The following is a 14,542-nucleotide window of genomic DNA, read 5'->3' as shown; positions in this document are numbered from 1 at the left end:
GTTGTGGCCCGTCTAGCCCAGGCTTATATTTTATGTTCACCATGTGACCAGCCCAGCTATTTTTTCTTTGTGAAAATGAGCCCAGTTTATTTTTTTGAAGAATACCCAATCCAGGCCTACTTATTTTTCTACGCCCTGATGGGCTGCAACTCTTTCAAGACGCCTGCAAATCTTGAAAGTAATATGTAATGGGTTGTAAATATAAAAACAGATGACAAATTGGCAATTACTTCACTGGGCATTAACCTAATTTAGATTCCTATTTCACTGGGCATTAACCTAATTTAAATATATCTTCAAAGTACTTTAAATCTGGCTCAACATTTTGGTATTAAAAATAGTTTGGAACCCACAGAAATATGCGAAATTGGCCCTGGCCAACCAAAAAAAATGACTGCAATAAATTGCATAAGAAGTTGCCATGAGCTATATATGAATTATTAAAAGAAAGAGGGAGTGGTCTGACTTGTGGGCCTGTTTAGTTGACGCATATGCAAGATTTTTTAAGTTATTATATACATCAACAAACGATTCTAGCAGACGTAACCATTGGATGTCAATCCAACGGCAGTCTTGTTTCTTCAATCTCTGATCTTCTTACTCCAGCCGCCAAAGCAGCGCCGGTGGGACCGCCTGCTCCCGCCTCCCGTGGCCGGTTGTCCTGCTGTGCAGGCCTCAGCGCCCCCTACTACTCCCACCACTGGCCAGGGCATCCCTCTACTCACCCACACCCCCTGTTATTCTGCGGCGACGGCAGCCTCACACCGCAGCCGAACCGGTGAACCCTCGTACTCCTCTCCGCGCAGGCTTCCACTGCCGCGTCTTCCCCGGCTCCACGTCGTCCCCTTCCTAGGCCTCGCCGTCATCCACCGCCGTGGTGTTCTCGGCATGGCGTGGTCAATGTGGTCAACGACCGACTTCCATCGGAAGAGTGGTGTACGTGGAGTGGCTGACAGCTGGGTCCACGGCAGCTACAAGGAAGTGCCTCCTTTTTACGAGGAAAATAATTATTCCTCCACCTGACAGCAGGGACCCACCGGACCGGCCACCAGTATTTCGTGAAAAAAACGTTTCCCCCTGACTGCTGGGACCCACCGGACGGGCCACCGTATTTCGCGAAAAAAACGTTCCCCCCGCTGTCAGCTCGGACCCACCGGAAGTGCCTCCTTATTACGCACAAAAAATGAATACCCCCTTGCTAGCTGGGACCCACCTTGGTGGGAGGCTGAATTGTGGGCCTACTAAGTTCACTGGGACGGAGGCCTTTGTCAACTTTAGTCAATATATGAACGATTCTAGCTCCAGTGACCGTACGATGTCCATCCAACGGCCGTAGTGCTTCTTCAACCTCTGGTCTTCTTGCTCCAGCCGCCCAAAGCAGCACCGGTCGTGCCGCCTGCTCCTGCCGCCCATGGCCGGCTGTGATGCCGCGGAGGCCTCACCACCCCGTACTACTCCCACCACAGGCCAGGCCATCCCTCTATGCAACCACATCCCTGTTATTCTGCGGTGATGGCAGCCTCACACCGCAGCCAAACGAGTGAACCCTCATACTCCTCTACGCGTGGGCATCCACTGCCGCGTCTTCCCCGGCTCCGCGTCGTCCCCTTCCTAGGCCTCACCGTCGTCCATCGCCCTGGTGCTCTTGGCGCGGCGTGGTCAACGTGGTCAAGGAACAGCTTCCATCGGACGTGGACTGTACATGGAGAGGCTGACAGCTGGGTCCACGGCCGCAGCAAGGAAGTGCCTCCTTATTACGCGCAAAACAATTATTCCTCCACCTGACAGCGGGGACCCACCGGACGGGCCACCTTATTTCGCGAAAAAAATGTTTCTCCCTGACTGCTGGGACCCACCAGCTACATCTTCGCACGCAAGGAAGTGCGTCCGAGCAAAAAAAACGATTCGCCCCCCTGACTGCTGGGACCCACCAGCTACATCTTCGCATGCAAGGAAGTGCGTCCGAAAAAAAGATTCGCCCCCTGACTGCTGGGACCCACCAGCTACAACTTCGCACGCAAGGAAGTGTCTGACAGTCGGGACCCACCTGGTCGAAGCGTACGTAGCGTTGTCATTCTGGTCGCGAACGTGTACATACATACTGGTGGATGTAGAGGCGCGCACGTGTCGTAGTAGAGGCGCGCACGTGTCGTAGTAGAGGCGCGTACGTGTCGTAGCAGAGGCGCGCACGTAGCATGTACACGTACGTACAGCGGCCAGTGTGCAAGAAAGAAAATACGGCCACGTATCTGTACATACGGGCGGGGTCTCGAACGCCTACTCGCACATACGTACGGCCAGGGCTCGTGTACATGGCTGGGTCGGAACGGAAAAACAGCGTCGTCGTCGTGTTCGTGGGGAGCCAACTAGCTGGGTCGGAATGGAATGTGTGGTCATGTTCATCGGGAGGGCTTGGACGGAACAGGCGATGAAAACGAGGCCTGGCGTACCGCAAAACGGAGGAAACGACCTTGTGTTCGACCGGCCACGTTCGAAACTGGATCTTGTTCATTGGGAGGGGTGTGGTGTACCGCAAAACAGAGGAAACGGACCTCCTACGGTCGAAACGGGGGTCCTGTTGATCGGGAGGGGTGTGGCGTACCGCAAAACGGACGAAACGGACCTCCTACGGTCGAAACGGGGGTCCTGTTGATCGGCAGGGGTGTGGCGTACCGCAAAACGGACGAAATGGACTTGTGTTGGAGTGCTTTGGTCGAAACGGGGGTCCTGTTCATCGGGAGGGGTGTGGCGTACCGCAAAACAGGACTCCACGGGATACTGTTCATCTCCACCGTCGACCTCCTCCAGCCTCCACGGGCTACCGTCGACCTCCTCCAGCCTCCACGGGCTCCTGTTCATCCAGCCTCCACCGCGCGCTACTCCACCGGCTACTGTTCAACCACCCCTCCACGGACACCCCTCCATCGTCTACTGTTCATCCAGCCCTCCACACCACGGGGTCCTGTTCATCCAGAGGCAACGCCACGGGGTCCTGCATCCACCCCCACCGCTCACTGTTCATCCCCCCCCCCCGCAACGCTCATTGTTCATCCAATCGATTGGCTTCAGTTAGCAGCAGTAGCAAAGGAATCGCTCGATCGGGTTCAGTTAACAGCCATCGATTGATCGCTCGGATTCAGTAATGCGTAGCCTACAGTGCAATCGCTCAGGTTCAGTTAGAGCCCAACGCCTCGCTCGGGTTCAGTTAGAGCCAACGCCTCGCGCACACACGCGTATGTGTACGAGAGAAACGCGCATCGCTCGCCCCCGACCGCCCATCGTAACCAGGAACTCCCCAAAATTTTCCTCTCCCTCACTTCTACCGTGGTTTTTTTTGTCATGGACGGCCCAAAGAATGTCATGCAGCTGCGTCTCCGGCCCGCCCAGGACGAAAAGTCCATTTTCTGTCATGATTTTTTGTCATAGAAGTAGGAGCCCACCACATCTATGATGATACCGGGTTTTGTCACAATTATCGTCATAGAAGTGTCATATGTATGACAGAAAAAAAAAATTGTTCGGCCCAAAATGTCACGGATGTGTCTTTTTTTTGTAGTGCGTGGAGGGGAATATTTGAGTTGCGAGTTTGGCCTTCATTTCAAACAATGTGGAATAGTTTCACAGCTCACGCCACCTGGAACACCACAGTGTAATGGCGTGTCCGAACGTCGTAACTGCACTTTATTAGATATGGTGTGATCTATGATGTCTCTTATCTATTTACCACTATCATTTTGGGGTTATGCATTAGAGACAGCTGCATTCACTTTAAACAGGGCACCATCAAAATCCGTTGAGACGACACCGTATGAACTGTGGTTTGGCAACAATGCTAAGTTGTCGTTTCTTAAAGTTTGGGGATGCGATGTTTATGTCAAAAGGCTTCAGCCTGATAAGCTCGAACCCAAATCAGAGAAGTGTGTCTTCATAGGATACCCTAAGGAAACAATTGGGTACACCTTCTACCACAAGTCTGAAGGCAAAATCTTTGTTGCTAAGAGCGGAACCTTTCTAGAGAAGGAGTTTCTCTCGAAGGAAAGTGAGTGGGAGGAAAGTAGAACTTGATGAGGTAGTTGTGCCTGCTCTCAATTTGGAAAGTAGCTCATCCGAGAAATCTGTTCCCGTGATGCATACACCAACTGGAGAAGAAGCTAATGATAAAGATCATGAAACTACAGATCAAGTTGCTACAGAACCTTGTAGGTCAAACAGAGCACGATCCGCACTAGAGTGGTATGGTAATCCTGTTCTGGAGGTCATGTTACTTGACCATGATGAACCTACAAACTATGAAAAAGCGATGATGAGCCCAGATTCCGATAAATGGCTTGAGGCCATGAAATCTGAGATAGTATCCATGTATGAGAACAAAGTGTGGAGTTTAGCGGATCTGCCTGATGATCCGCGACCCAGAGAGAATAAATGGATCTTCAAGAAGAAGACTGACGCTGATGGTAATGTTACTGTCTATAAAGCTTTACTTGTCGCAAAAAAAATTCGACTAGTTCAAGGAGTTGACTACGATGAGACTATCTCACCCGTAGCAATGCTTCAGTCTATCCGAATAATGTTAGCAATTGCCACATTTTATGATTATGAAATCTGACAAATGGATGTCAAATTGCATTCCTTAATGGGTTTCTTAAAGAAGAGTTGTATATGATGCAACCAGAAGGTTTTGTTGATCCTAAAGGTGCTAACAAAGTATCCAAGCTCTAGCGATCCATTTATGGACTGGTGCAAGCATCTCAAAGTTGGAATATATGCTTTGATGAGGTGATCAAAGCATATGGTTTTATACAGACTTTTGGAGAAGCATGTATTTACAAGAAAGTGAGTGGGAGATCTATAGCATTTCTAGTATTATATGTGGATGACATATTGTTGATTGAAATGATGTAGAATTTCTGAATAGCATAAGAGGATACTTGAATAAGAGTTTTTCAATGAAAGACCTCGGTGAAACTGCTTATATATTGGGCATCAAGATCTATAGAGATAGATCAAGACACTTGATAGGAATTTCACAAAGCACATACCTTGATAAAGTTTTGAAGAAGTTCAAAATGGATCAATCAAAGAAAGGGTTCTTGCCTGTGTTACAAGGTGTGAAGTTGAGTCCGACTCAATGCCCGGCCACTGCAGAAGATAGAGAGAAAATGAAAGTAACCCCCTCTGCCTCAGCCATAGGTTCTATCATGTATGCTATGCTGTGTACCAGACCTGATGTGTGCCTTGCTATTAGTTTAGCAGGGAGGTACCAATGTAATCTAGGAGTGGATAACTCGACAGCGGTCAAGAACATCCTGAAGTACCTAAAAAGGACTAGGGATATGTTTCTCGTTTATGAGGTGACAAAGAGCTTGTCATAAGTGGTTATGTCGATGCTAGCTTTTACACTGATCCGGATGACTCTAAGTCGCAAACAAGATATGTATTTTTATTGAATGGTGGAGCTATCAGTTGGTGCAGTTCCAAGCAGAGCGTCGTGGTGGGATCTACGCATGAAGCGGAGTACATAGCTGCTTCGGAAGCAACAAATGAAGGAATCTGGATGAAGGAGTTCATATCCGATCTAGGTGTGATACCTAGTGCATCGGGTCCAATGAAAATCTTTTGTGACAATACTAGAGCAATTGCATTGGCGAAGGAATCTAGATTTCACAAAAAGACCAAATACATCACGAGACGCTTCAACTCCATCCGAGATTTGGTCAAGGAGGGACACATGGAGATTTGCAAAATACATACGGATCTGAATGTTGCAGACCCGTTGACTAAGCCTCTTCCATGAACAAAACATGATCAGCACCAAGACTCCATGGGTGTTAGATTCATTACTATGTAATCTAGATTATTGATTCTAATGAAAGTGGGACACTGAAGGAAATATGCCCTAGAGGCAATAATAAAGTTGTTATTTTATATTTCCTTATTCATGTTTATTATTCATGCTAGAATTGTATCAACCGGAAACTTGATACATGTGTGAATACATAGACAAAACAACGTGTCCCTAGTATGCCTCTACTAGACTAGCTCATTGATCAAAGATGGTTAAGTTTCCTAGCCATGGACATGAGTTGTCATTTGATGAATGGGATCACATCATTAGTGGAATGATGTGATGGACAAGACCCATCCGTTAGCTTAGCATAATGATCGTTCAGTTTTATTGCTATTGCTTTCTTCATGTCAAATATATATTCCTCCGACTATGAGATTATGCAACTCCCGGACACCGGAGGAATGCCTTTTGTGCTATCAAACGTCACAACGTAACTGGGTGATTATAAAGATGCTCTACAGGTATCTCCGAAGGTATTTTTTGGGTTGGCATAGATCGAGATTAGGATTTGTCACTCTGAGTATCGGAGAGGTATCTCTGGGCCATCTTGGTAATGCACATCATATGAAGCCTTGCAAGCAATGTGACTAATGAGTTAGTTGCGGGATGATGCACTACAGAACGAGTAAAGAGACTTGCCGGTAATGAGATTGAACTAGGTATGAAGATACCGACGATCGAATCTCGGGCAAGTAACACACCGATGACAAAGGGAATAACGTATGTTGACATTGCGGTTCGAACGATAAAGATCTTCGTAGAATATGTAGGAACCAATATAAGCATCCAGGTTCCGCTATTGGTTTTTGACCGGAGAAGTGTCTCGGTCATGTCTACATAGTTCTCGAATCCGTAGGGTCCGCACGCTTAACGTTCGACGACGATATGTATTATATGAGTTATGTGTTTTGGTGAACGAAGGTTGTTCGGAGTCCCGGATGAGATCACGGACATGACGAGGAGTCTCGAAATGGTCGAGAGGTACAAATTGATATACTAAAGGTTATATTCGAACACCGGAATGGTTCTGGAGTGTTTCGAGTATTTTTCGGAGTACCGAGGGGTTACTGGACCCCCCCCCCCGGGGGGGGGGGGTTAATGGGCCATAGGGGAGAGGAGAGGTAGGCCACGAGGAGGTGGCCCCCCATGGGGAGTCCGAATTGGACTAGGCGAGGGGGTGCGACCCCCCTTTACCTCTCCCTCTCCCTCTCTTTCCCTTTTCCCCCTCCGTTGGAAAGGAAGGGGCCGTCTAGGACTTGGAGTCCTAGTAGGACCCCCCCCCACTTAGGCGCGCCCTAGGGTTAACCTCCTCCCCTCTCCTCCTTTATATATGGGGGCAGGGGGCACCTCTAGACACATAAATTGTCTTAGCCGTGTGCAGTGCCCCCCTACACCATTTACTCCTCCAGTCATATCGTCGTAGTGCTTAGGCGAAGCCCTGCGCGGATCACATCACCATCACCGTCACCATGCTGTCGTGCTGACGAAACTCATCTACTCCTTCGTACCTCTATTGTATCAAGAGTTCGAGGGACGTCATCGAGCTGAACGTGTGCAGAACTCGGAGGTGTCGTACGTTCGGTGCTTGATTAGTTGAATCGAGAAGACGTTCGACTACATCAACCGTGTTAAGCTAACGCTTCCGCTTTTGGTCTACGAGGGTACGTGGACACACTCTTCCCCTCTCGTTGCTATGCATTGATGACCCACAAGTATAGGGGATCTATCTAGTCCTTTCGATAAGTACGAGTGTCAAACCCAACCAGGAGCAGAAGGAAATGATAAGCGGTTTTCAGTAAGGTTTTCTCTGCAAACACTAAAATTGTAGGTAATAGATAGTTTTGTGATAAGATAAATTGTAACGAGTAACAAGCAATGAAAGTAAATAAAGTGCAGCAAGGTGGTCCAATCCTTTTTGTAGCAAAGGACAAGCCTGGACAATTTCTTATAATGAGAAAAGAGCTCTCGAGGACACATGGGAATTATCGTCAAGCTAGTTTTCATCACACTCTATGATTCACGTTTGGTACTTTGATAATTTGATATGTGGGTGGACCGGTGCTTGGGTACTGCCCTTTCTTGAACAAGCATCCCACTTATGATTAACCCCTATTGCAAGCATTCGCAACTACAAAAGAAGTATTAAGGTAAACCTAACCACAGCATTAGACATATGGATCCAAATCAGCCCATTACGAAGCAACGCATAAACTAGGGTTTAAGCTTCTGTCACTCTAGCAACCCATCATCTACTTATTACTTCCCAATGCCTTCCTCTAGGCCCAAATAATGGTGAAGTGTCATGTAGTCGACGTTCACATGACACCACTAGAGGAAATACAACATACACCTCATCAAAATATCGAACGAATACCAAATTCACATGACTACTAATAGCAAGACTTCACCCATGTCCTCAGGAACAAACGTAACTACTCACAAAGCATATTCATGTTCATAATCAGAGGAGTAATAATATGCATTAAGGATTTGAACATATGATCTTCCACCAAGTAAACCAATTAGCATCAACTACAAGGAGTAATCAACACTACTAGAAACCCACAGGTACCAATTTGTGGTTTTGATACAAGATTGGATACAAGAGATGAACTAGGGTTTTGAGAGGAGATGGTGCTGGTGAAGATGTTGATGGAGATTGACCCCCTCCCGATGAGAGGATCGTTGGTGATGACGATGGTGATGATTTCACCCTCCCGAGTGAAGTTTCCCCGGCAGAACAGCTCCGCCAGAGCTCTAGATTGGTTCCGCCAAGGTTCCGCCTCGTGGCGGCGGAGTTTCATCTCGTAAGCTTGCCCATGATTTTTTTCCAGGGTAAAAGCCTTCATATAGCAGAAGATGGGCACCGGAGGGCCACCAGGGGGCCCAGGAGACAGGGGGCGCGCCCAGTAGGGGTGGGCGCGCCCCCCACCCTCCTGGCCAGGGTGTGGGCCCCCTCTGGTAGTTTCTGTGCTCAATAATTCTTATTAATTCCCAAAATAAGTTCCATGGAGTTTCAGGATTTTTGGAGCTGTGCAGAATAGGTTTCCAATGTTTGCTCCTTTTCCAGCCAAAATTCCAACTGCCGGCATTCCCCCTCTTCATGGTAAACCTTGTAAAATAAGAGAGAATAGCCATAAATATTGAGATATAATGTGTAATAACAGCCCATAATGCAATAAATATTGATATAAAAGCATGATGCAAAATGGACGTATCAACTCCCCCAAGCTTAGACCTCGCTTGTCCTCAAGCGGAAGCCGATATCAAAAAATATGTCCACATGTTTAGAGATAGAGGTGTCGATAAAAAAATAAAATACGGACATGAGGGCATCATGATCATTCTTATAACAGCAACATGTAAAGATTTTGTCATATGAATTCTTATGCTTAAGTGACAATCAATTCACAATGTCAAGTATGGTTCAGAAACTTCATTGTGAGCTAACAAACTATAATCTAAGTCATTGAAGCAATTGCAATTTATCATAACATCAGAAAGAGTCAAGAATAGAGCTTTTCAGCAAGTCCACATACTCAACTATCATGTAGTCTTCTACAATTGCTAACATTCACGCAATACTTGTGGTTATGGAGTTTCAGCCGGACACTAAGAAAGATAGGGGCTTATTGTGTTGCCTCCCAACGTATTCACCTTTGGGTGATGTCAACAATAATAATTCATGCTAACTTACATCCAATTGGATATATATATCAAGATCTTTCAAACACACGGAGCTTGCCAAAGGATAAAATGAAAAAGGGAAAGGTGAAGATCACCTTGACTCAAGCATAAAGTAAAAACATAAAGTAAAAGATAGGCCCTTCGCAGAGGGAAGCAGAGGTTGTCATGTGCTTTTAGGGTTGGATGCATAAAATCTTAATGCAAAAGAACGTCACTTTATATTGCCACTTGTATGTGGACCTTTATTATGCAGTCTGTCGCTTTTATTGCTTCCACAACAAGATCGTATAAAGCTTATTCTCTCTGCACTAATAAGTCTACATGTTTAGAGAGCAACTTTTATTGCCTGCAACATGATAACTTACTTGAAGGATCTTACTCAATCCATAGGTAGGTATGGTGGACTCTCATGGCAAAACTGGTTTAAGGGTATTTGGAAGCACAAGTAGTATCTCTACTTGGTGCAAGGAGTTTGGCTAGCATGAGGGGAAAGGCAAGCTCAACATGTTTGGAAGGTCAATGACAATATACTTTAACTGAGATGTGAGAAAACATAAACCATTACGTTGTCTTCCTTGTCCAACGTCAACTCTTTTAGCATGTCATACTTAATGAGTGCTCCCAATCATAAAAGATGTCCAAGATAATGTATTTGTATGTGAAAACCTATCTTTCCTTACTACTTCCTATTAATTGCAACGATGACCAAAACTACGTTTGTCAACTCTCAACAACTTTTATGCCTCATACTTTCTATGTGTGAAGTTATTACTATCCATAAGATTAATATGAACTCTTTCATTCTTTCTACTTCCTCAAGATCATAGCAAGAAAGCAAAGCCCTTGATTCAACACTTATATTTATTATAGATAGCTCACGGACTCGATTACATAAAGAGATCACAAAGCAAAACTCAAAACTACTTGATACTAAAACTTCAATCTACTAGATCAAGATACTACTAAAAGGATCGAACTAAATAAAACGGTAAAGATAGGAGTGTGATGGTGATACGATACCGGGGCACCTCCCCCAAGCTTGGCAATTGCCAAGGAGAATGCCCATACCCATGTCATTATGTCCTTGAAGGTGATGGAGTAGGAGTTGTTGATGATGTAGGCTTCTTCCTCAATTTACGCTTGAGTATAGTATTTTGCTCTTTTAGGTCCTCGATCTCCTGTTCAAGACTTAATACTCTTTTGCACAATTCCTGTTTATTTACCTGCAAGAGACGAAAAGGGATATACTCGATCTTTGGCTTCTTTGCTCTATCAGGGAGGCTTGACTTTTTAAACTCCACATGCATGTCCCCAGGTTGAGGTAATGGGGTTTCGTCTTCGTCTAAACTCGTCACCTCCTTTCCCTTAGGCGCATAGTCTTCCTCTTCTTCAGTGGTCCAGCCACCATGCTCCAAGTCCCCGTAGACCTTAGGGTCTGCAAGGTAATCAGCCACATAGCTCTCCCCTTCCGAATTCGGAGACGACATATTGCTCTAAATCTGTAACAGGAACAACTCGAAACAAAAACAGAGGATATTTGCGTGATACGGTGGTGAAAGCCTTCGGGAGATTATATAATGAATTTTTACCGACCAAAATACGTAACATGCAAGAAAACGGAGTCCGGGAGGTACACGAGATGGCCACGAGACAGGGGGCACCCAGGAAGGGTGGGCGCGTCCTCACCCTCGTGGGGGCCTCGTGTCCTTCCCGGACTACTTCTTTCTTTCTAAAATTCTTAAATATTCAAAAACTGATAAAAATTGCCATTAGAATTGTTTTGGAGTCGGTTTACTTACCGTACCACGTACCTATTCCTTTTCGAAGTCTAGAACGTTCTGGAAGGTGTCCCTTATGTATTCCTCCCGGGTTACGGTTTCAATAATATTAGTTTCAACATTGATAGGATTACCTGAGATATAATGTTTAACTCTTTGACCATTCACCACCCTCGGACTTGTGCCTTCGAAGTTGTTGATTTTTATGGCACCGGAACGATAGACCTCCTCGATAATGTAAGGACCTTCCCATTTAGAGAGAAGTTTTCCTGCAAAAAATCTTAAACGAGAGTTGAATAGTAACACATAATCACCTACGTTAAATTCTCGCTTTTGTATCCTTTTGTCATGGCAGCGTTTGACTTTTTCTTTGAATAGCTTGGCATTCTCATGGCTTGGGTTCTCCATTCATCAAGTGAGCTAATATCAAATAAACTCTTCTCACCGGCAAGTTTAAAGTCATAGTTGAGCTCTTTAATAGCCCAATATGCTTTATGTTCAAGTTCAAGAGGTAAGTGACATGCTTTTCCGTAAACCATCTTATATGGAGACATACCCATAGGATTTTTATATGCAGTTCTATAGGCCCATAATGCATCATCAAGTTTCTTGGACCAATTCTTTCTAGATCTATTCACAGCCTTTTGCAAAATTAATTTGAGCTCTCTATTGCTCAACTCTACTTGACCACTAGACTACGGGTGATAAGGAGATGCGATTCTATGATTAACATCATACTTAGCAAGCATCTTACAGAAAGCACCATGAATAAAATGTGAACCACCATCAGTCATAAGATATCTAGGGACTTCAAACCTCGGAAAAATAATTTCTTTAAGCATCTTAATAGAAGTGTTATGATCAGCACTACTAGTTGGAATAGCTTCTACCCACTTAGTAACGTAATCAACAACAACTAAAATATGAATGTAACCATTAGAGGTAGGAAAAGGTCCCATATAATCAAAGCCCCAAACATCAAACGGTTCAATAACAAGAGAATAATTCATAGGCATTTCTTGACGACTACTAATATTACCAATTTTTTGACATTCATCACAAGATAAGACAAACTTACGAGCATCTTTGAAGAGAGTAGGCCAATAAAAACCCAGATTGCAATACCTTATGTGCAGTTCTATCTCCAGTGTGGTGTCCTCCATATGATTCAGAGTGACACTTGCGTAGGATCTGTTCCTGTTCATGCTCAGGTACACAACGTCTAATAACACCATCTCCTCCTTCTTTATAAAGGTGTGGGTCATCCCAGAAGTAATGTCTTAAATCATAAAAGAACTTTTTCTTTTGCTGGTATGTGAAACTAGGTGGTATAAATTTTAGCAACAATGTAATTAGCATAATCAGCATACCAAGGAGCAGTACGAGAAGCATTAATGACCGCTAATTGTTCATCGGGAAAGCTATCATCAATAGGTAGTGGGTCATCAAGAACATTCTCTAACCTAGACAAGTTGTCTGCAACGGGGTTCTCAGCTCCCTTTCTATCAATAATATGCAAATCAAATTCTTGGAGCAAGAGAACCCATCTAATAAGTCTAGGCTTAGCATCTTTATTTTCCATAAGATATTTAATAGCAGCATGATCAGCGTGAATAGTAACTTTAGAATCAACAATATAAGGTCTAAACTTATCACATGCAAGCACAACTGCTAAGAATTCTTTTTCAGTAGTAGCATAATTTCTCTGGGCAGTATCAAGAGTCTTACTAGCATACTGGATAACATTCAATTTCTTATCGACTCTTTGCCCTAGAACAGCACCTACAACATAATCACTAGCATCACACATAATTTCAAAGGGTAAATTCCAATCAGGTGGTTGAACACTAGGTACAGTGATCAAAACTTTCTTAAGTATTTCAAATGCTTCTACACAATCATCATCAAAGACAAAAGGAATGTCTTTTTGCAATAAATTAGTCAGAGGCCTAGAGATTTTAGAAAAGTCCTTAATGAACCTCCTATAAAAACCGGCATGACTAAGGAAACTTCTTATACCTTTTATGTCCATGGGACATGGCATCTTTTCAATAGCATCAACTTTGGCTTTATCAACTTCAATACCTCTCTTGGAAATCTTATGCCCCAAGACAATGCCTTCATTAACCATAAAGTGGCACTTTTCCCAATTCAAGACGAGACTAGTGTCTTCGCATCTCTGCAAAACTCGATCAAGGTTGCTCAAGCAATCATCAAAAGAGGATCCATAAACAGAGAAATCATCCATGAATACCTCACAAATCTTTTCACAAAAGTCAGAGAATATAGCCATCATACATCTTTCAAAGGTAGCAGGTGCATTACATAAACCAAAAGGCATACGTCTATAAGCAAAAGTACCGAAAGGGCAAGTAAAAGTAGTTTTTGATTGATCCTTCGCTAATACAAGTATTTGAGAGAAACCAGAATAACCATCTAGAAAGCAGAAATGTGTGTGTTTGGATAGTCTTTCTACCATTTGATCAATAAAAGGTAAAGGGTAATGATCTTTCTTAGTAGTTTTATTTAATTTACGGAAATAAATTACCATCCTATAACCTGTAATAATTCTTTGCGGGATCAATTCATTTTTATCATTAGGAACGACAGTAATACCTCCCTTTTCAGGAACACAATGGACAGGGCTTACCCAATCACTATCAGCAATGGGATAGATTATACCTGCCTCAAGGAGCTTTAGTATCTCCTTTCTTACCACTTCTTTCATTTTAGGATTCAGTCGTCGTTGAGGATCTCTAACTGGTTTAGCATCGTCCTCCAAATTAATTTTGTGTTGGCATAACGTGGGACTAATGCCCTTGAGATCATCCAAAGTATATCCGATAGCAGCACAGTGCTTCTTCAGAGTTTTCAATAATCTTTCTTCTTCTTGCTCTGAAAGGCTAGCACTAATAATAACAGGATATATTTTCTTTTCATCAAGATAAGAATACTTAAGATTATCAGGTAATGGTTTGAGTTCAAACACGGGATCACCCATGGGTGGAGGGGGATCCCCTAGAATTTCAACGGGTAGGTTGTGTTTCAGCATAGGTTCCTGTTGAAGGAACACTTTATCTATTTCCCTTCTTTCCTTCATAAACATATCATTTTCATGGTCTAGCAAATATTGTTCTAACGGATCAGTAGGAGGCACGACAACAGAAGCAAGACCAATAATCTCATCCTTACTAGGTGATTCTCTGTCACGAGGTTGTCTATGAAACTT

The sequence above is a fragment of the Triticum aestivum genome, chromosome 5B (assembly GCF_018294505.1).
Source record: "Triticum aestivum cultivar Chinese Spring chromosome 5B, IWGSC CS RefSeq v2.1, whole genome shotgun sequence".
NCBI classification, from domain to species: domain Eukaryota; kingdom Viridiplantae; phylum Streptophyta; class Magnoliopsida; order Poales; family Poaceae; genus Triticum; species Triticum aestivum.
This window is presented reverse-complemented; position numbering follows the sequence as displayed.